The sequence below is a fragment of the Psammomys obesus genome, unplaced genomic scaffold (assembly GCF_907164565.1).
Source record: "Psammomys obesus unplaced genomic scaffold, mPsaObe1.curated_primary_1811, whole genome shotgun sequence".
Classification (NCBI taxonomy): Eukaryota; Metazoa; Chordata; class Mammalia; order Rodentia; family Muridae; genus Psammomys; species Psammomys obesus.
In genome coordinates, this window is record NW_026592776.1 from 4,264,104 (window position 1) to 4,269,515 (window position 5,412).

Consider the following 5,412-nt stretch of genomic DNA (forward strand, 5'->3'; position numbering starts at 1 on the left):
CAAGGGGAAGAGAAAGAAAGGAGGAGGTCACAAGTGATTAAGACTGGATTACTTTCAGGTTTAGAGAAACTTGGGCTAAGAGTCCATTTTAGTTGGAATTACAAGACAAGAAAGAAATATGGCCTTGCTTGCTGAGATTCACACCTGTTTCTTATTTAAAATGTGATCAACATTTCTTATTAAAAAAGTCAATCAACATTCATCTGTTTGTGAAGGATAATGACCTTCACAGTAATAATATGGCTCCTGGGATCGGAGCATATTGCAGTGTGTTGGGGAAACCCAGGTGTTGGAACAGAGATTTGATGCAAGAGGTTTCCAATGTGGGCATGTCATTAACTGACTGCAGAGCCGGAAAACAAAGATTCCTGTGCAGACAAGCTTTAGTCTCTAGAGTTATTTGACTTGAAGAAGGGCAGTTGAGGAACTTCAGATTTCACAGTGGCCAGAGACTAAAGAAACACAATTGCCTTTAGGCCCAGCACTTGGGAGGTCAAGGAAGGAGGATTGATGTGAATTTGAGGCCAGCCCAGGCTACAGTGTGTCAGGCCAACTTGGGCTGCAGAGTAAGACCCTGTCACTCACTCCCGAACAAACAAACAAACAAACAAACAAACAAAACACAAGAAGCACTGAAATAAATTTGTTCTGAGGATGTTTCTGCCCAAATGTATCACTAAAACAAGAACAAAATGTGAAATTTCAGTTTATGCTTGTTGTAGTTTTGTGGCATGATTTTTCCCCCTGAGGCTTTTTAATTATTTCTTGGGAGTCTACCGCAATAACTGTGAGTCTTGCATGTGTTTTCAAATAATTGGCTTAAAGCATTATAGATTGTTAGTTTACTTAAGTGACTAAATTGGCTGTCTGGATGTTACTCATTTTATATATAAATGCATATTTTTATGCAAATGAGACATAAATTCTATAGGAAGGTATTTGTGGCATGAGGCATAAGTATTCATTTATTCTCTGTTATAGTTATGAGTTATAAGTATTCTCTGAGTGCTTTTTTTAATACTTTAGTGTGTGTGTGTATGCGTGTGTTTGGGGTGGGGTGCAGTATGGGCACATGAGCACATGAGCACAGTACCCAAGAGGACAGAAGAGGGCACCAGATACCCTGGAGCTGGGGTTACAGAAAGTTGTACGTCACTTAATGTTGGTGCTGGGAACTGAATTTGGGTCCTTTGCAAGAGCAGTGTGTCCTCTTTTGCTGAGACGTCTCTCCAAACCCAAGTTTTAACTTCTTGTTGCTTGCTGCTATATCATTCATTTATACAACTGGTTCTTGACCTGTGTGCTGTGACCACTTTGGCAAACCTCTCTCTCCAAAAATATTTACATTATGATTTATAACAGTAGCCAGAATTCAGTTATGAAGTAGGAATGAAATTAACTTCATGATTGGGGGTCATCACAACATAAGGAACTGTATTAAAAGGTCACAGCATTAGGAAGGTTGAAAACCACTGTTTTTTACCATTACTTTTTTTAGTAGTGGGACTAAATGTCTCAAAGCATTCCTTTTCTTATTTCCATTTCTTTCTGTATCACATGTAAGCAAACTTCAAGTAGACAACCCTAATTATCCTTGTAGACTTTCATTCTACCCATCTCAGTGCTTTGACTTCTAAATTTTCCTCTACTGGACTTCCTAAACCTTTCTAATGCTGTGAAAAAAACCTTCTCTTACCTTTATGTAATCCAAATAAAATAAATCTAAAAGAGGCGTTATTTTGAATATTGTTTTCTTGTTAAGATTTTTATTTATTTCTTCTTGGGTGTATGGGTGTTTTGCCTGAGTGTATGTCTGTGTGCTGTGTGAATACAGTGCCAGAGAAAGTCAGCGGAGGGTGTTGAATCTCTTGGGGACTGGAATTACACATGCTTGTGAACAGTCTTGTTAGGTGCTGGAAACTCAATCTTGACCCTCTGCAAGAGCAACCAGTGCTCTTAACCACTCAACAATCATTCCAGGACCAGACAATACTTTAATGCTTTGTAACTCTAAGCATTTTGCCTCATTTCTATTAAAATCTATTTTTTGAAATCTCTCTCTCTCTCTCTCTCTCTCTCTCTGTGGGTGGATAAGTGCAGGAATATGTGTGGAGGTCAAAGGATATCCTTGAGTTTCAGTCTTTGTCTTCTATGTTACATGAGACAGGGTCTCTTTGTTGTTCAATGTTGTGTATGCAAGGCTAGCTGCCCTGTTAGACTTCTATTGTTACGATAGGATTCTGCACCTAAGGCAACTTAGACCATCATGGTAGGGATCTCAAGTCACCATGCTTGGTGACTGGGTGAGCTCTCTGGCTGCCCAGAAATGAACTTCTTACTATTAAAATATGAATGGGAGTATGTTATACCAGTGTTGTATATCTGTCTTATTTCCTTTAATGTGATGATGTTCTATCACTTTCTATCTATATTATTATAAATAGCAGTATATTTTCTGTTTGTTTTTTAAAATTCAGACACATTTTACTATGATAATACTGCATACATAAATTTGAACTTGTGTTTATTTGGAATCACTTATACCATAATATCATAAAAACTAAAGCAATAAAGCAAACAATCATCACCAAATAAACAACTTGATTTATTTTATACAAAAGGACTAAGCTTATAAAAAGTTCAGCATGAATAGGTACACCATTACACTTTTATGAAGAAATACACATCTTTGTTACAATATAAGAAAATAAACACACACACACACACACACTCTCTCTCTCCTATACACACACACACTCTCTCTCCCTACACAAACGTGAGCGAGCACACACACACACACACACACACATACACGTATGTAAGGATATATACTACATTCAGTAAGCTGTGTCCAAAAGGTAATTTCTGGGGCCCATAAGATGGCTCAGTGGGTAAATGTTCTTGTTGCCAAGGCTGATCACCTGAGTTTCATCCCCAGGACCCACATGGTAGAAGGAGGGAACTGACTTCTGAACTTGCCCTCTGACCTTTATGTGTATGCTGTGGCTCATATACACCTAAGTACATATGAATACAATACACAATAAATAAAATTAAAAATGTAATAAAATGTAATTTTAGATCTAAAGACTTTATATAAGTAATTTCTAGTATTCAGGCTCCACCTTTGAAAACAAGTGAAGTCTGATTCTTTTGTTGTTGTTGTTTAACTTTTTGATTTGTGAATTCCACATTTATGCACCCCAATCCTACTCATCTCTCCATCCCTTTGTATCTGCCATCGGCCCTTGCAACCTCCCCTGCAAAAGAAAATAAAAAATAAAAATTACAATTAAAAAATCTGCTGAGCCTGATGGCCAACTATTGGGCAGAGTGAATGGAATTTTATGTAAGAAGTGGGAAATAGCAAGAGCTGGAGAGGACAGGAACTCCACAAGCAGAGCAACAGAACCGGATAATTTGAACACAGGGAACTTCCCAGAGGCTCATACTCCAACCAAGGACTATTCGTGGAGATAACCTAGAACCCCTGCACAGATGTAGCCCATGGCAGTTCAGTGTCCAAGTGGGTTACATAGTAATGGGAAGAGGGACTGCCTCTGACATAATCTGATTGGCCTGCTCGTTGATCACTTCCCCCTGAGGGGGGAGCAGCCTTACCAGGCCACAGTAGAGGACAATGCAGCCACTTTTGATGAGAACTGATAGACTAAGATCAGAAAGGAGAGGAGAACCTCCCTTATCAGTGGACTTGGGGAGTGGCATGCATGCAGAAAGGGGAGGGAGGGTGGGATCAGGAGGGGAGGAGGGAGGGGCTTATAGGGGGATACAAAATGAATAAAGTGTAATTAATAAAATAAAATAAAAATCTCGTTGTGGAAGCTGTAGTGTGTCACAGCATGTCCCATAATACATCTCTCTGTCCACACATCTTTGCTTGCAAATACTCATTGCAGTGAGTGATTGGTCTAGTGCAAGGCCTCTGGCTTCTGCTTCACTATCAATACTGGATCCTCATGGACTCCTCTCGGATATCCTTTTCTTGCTCTGTGTCATGGAGGTCCTCCAGCTGTGGGTCTGCAGGACTGACCCCTTCACGCCCTCCAGCAGTTCATCTATGGGGTAGCTGTTGGGGTGGGCCAATTCAAAGAGTCGTATCTGGGCCTGGGTGGTAGTTGAGTTGGTCAGCCTGCCAGCTCTCCTGCATCCCACACCATCAGGGCCAGCTCTCCAGCGCTGCCCCAGCTAGCTCACCCAAAACCTGAGCTGGCAAGAGGCAGGGCCATGTCTCCTGGTCTCATGCGCTTGGGGCTAGCTCACCTACACTCATGCCATCCCGGGCAATCTCTACTGTGCTGCTCAGGTGAGGTGTAGGGTCCACTCTCTCAGGCTGCAGCCATTGAAGTCTATTTCTATTGAGCATTTCCTTATTGCTTTAGTGTTTCTACACCCCATGGTGGGGATAGTATATAAAGAAAATATTTCAACTGCAAAAAAGGGTATTGAAAGACCCTACATAAATAGCAACTACCACAGTCTTAGTTTCCTTTAATTTTTTAAAAGATCCACTCAACTTGTTTTCCTGGTCAAGTGATTGGGGAGGAAAATTAAGTTCCATGCATTAAAAGATCCTGTAGATTTGTGCAAAATGAAAAGAAAAATTAATTTTTAATAAAAAGAAAAAAATAACAACAGGGAACATCTAAATTCTCAATTACTCAGCCTCACAGTGTTTTGTTGTGATTTGACATTAACCAGAAGGGGATTCAGAAGCCCTCAAGGACAGGATGCTGATGTCTGTGTTGAAGTGGTCAGTGGTATTCTGGATATCTATTTCTGCCCAGGTCACTGGTGGTAGAGGACGATCACAGGTTGTGAGTCTAAAATAATTTGCAGGTGTAATTGATGATGTGTGATAAGAATTCCATCTTGGTCACCTCCTTGTTCTGGCAGATGCAGGGTACCAACTCCTTGAGCTTGAAGCAATAGTTCTGTTATTTGTTCTGTTTGGTTTTGTTTTGGTTTTGGTCAAGATAAAATGATGCTGTATTATTTTTCCCCAACATAATATTTCATTAATTATTTGGGAATTTTAATAAATACACACTGAGCATACATACTTCGAATTTTTCCCAGGACCACGCTCCCACCCTTGTGCTCCACCCCCACCCCCCAAAAAAGAAATACACGTGTCCAATTTGTGTTGCCCATATTTGTGTTGATCATATTTGTGTTGACCATACTCTTTGGAGCATGGTCAAACTCCCAGTGGCCAGCTCCTTTCAGAAAACTGAGGCCTTCCTCACCCTCTGCTAGAAGCCATCAGCTGTGAAGAGTTACACTTCAGCATCTTTATCACAAGTTTTAAGGACTCTCTTCAATAGCTTCCTGTCTGAACTTCCTTCCTTCCTCCCTTCCTCCCTTCCTCCCTTCCTCCCTTCCTCCCTTCCT

General features: G+C 40.6%; 1 pseudogene; it reads right to left on the minus strand.

The window, feature by feature from the left end:
- Positions 1 to 4,685: 4,685 nt before the first annotated feature.
- LOC129683135 (DNA-binding protein inhibitor ID-2-like) overlaps positions 4,686 to 5,412 on the minus strand; it is a 1,193-nt pseudogene continuing 466 nt past the window's right edge.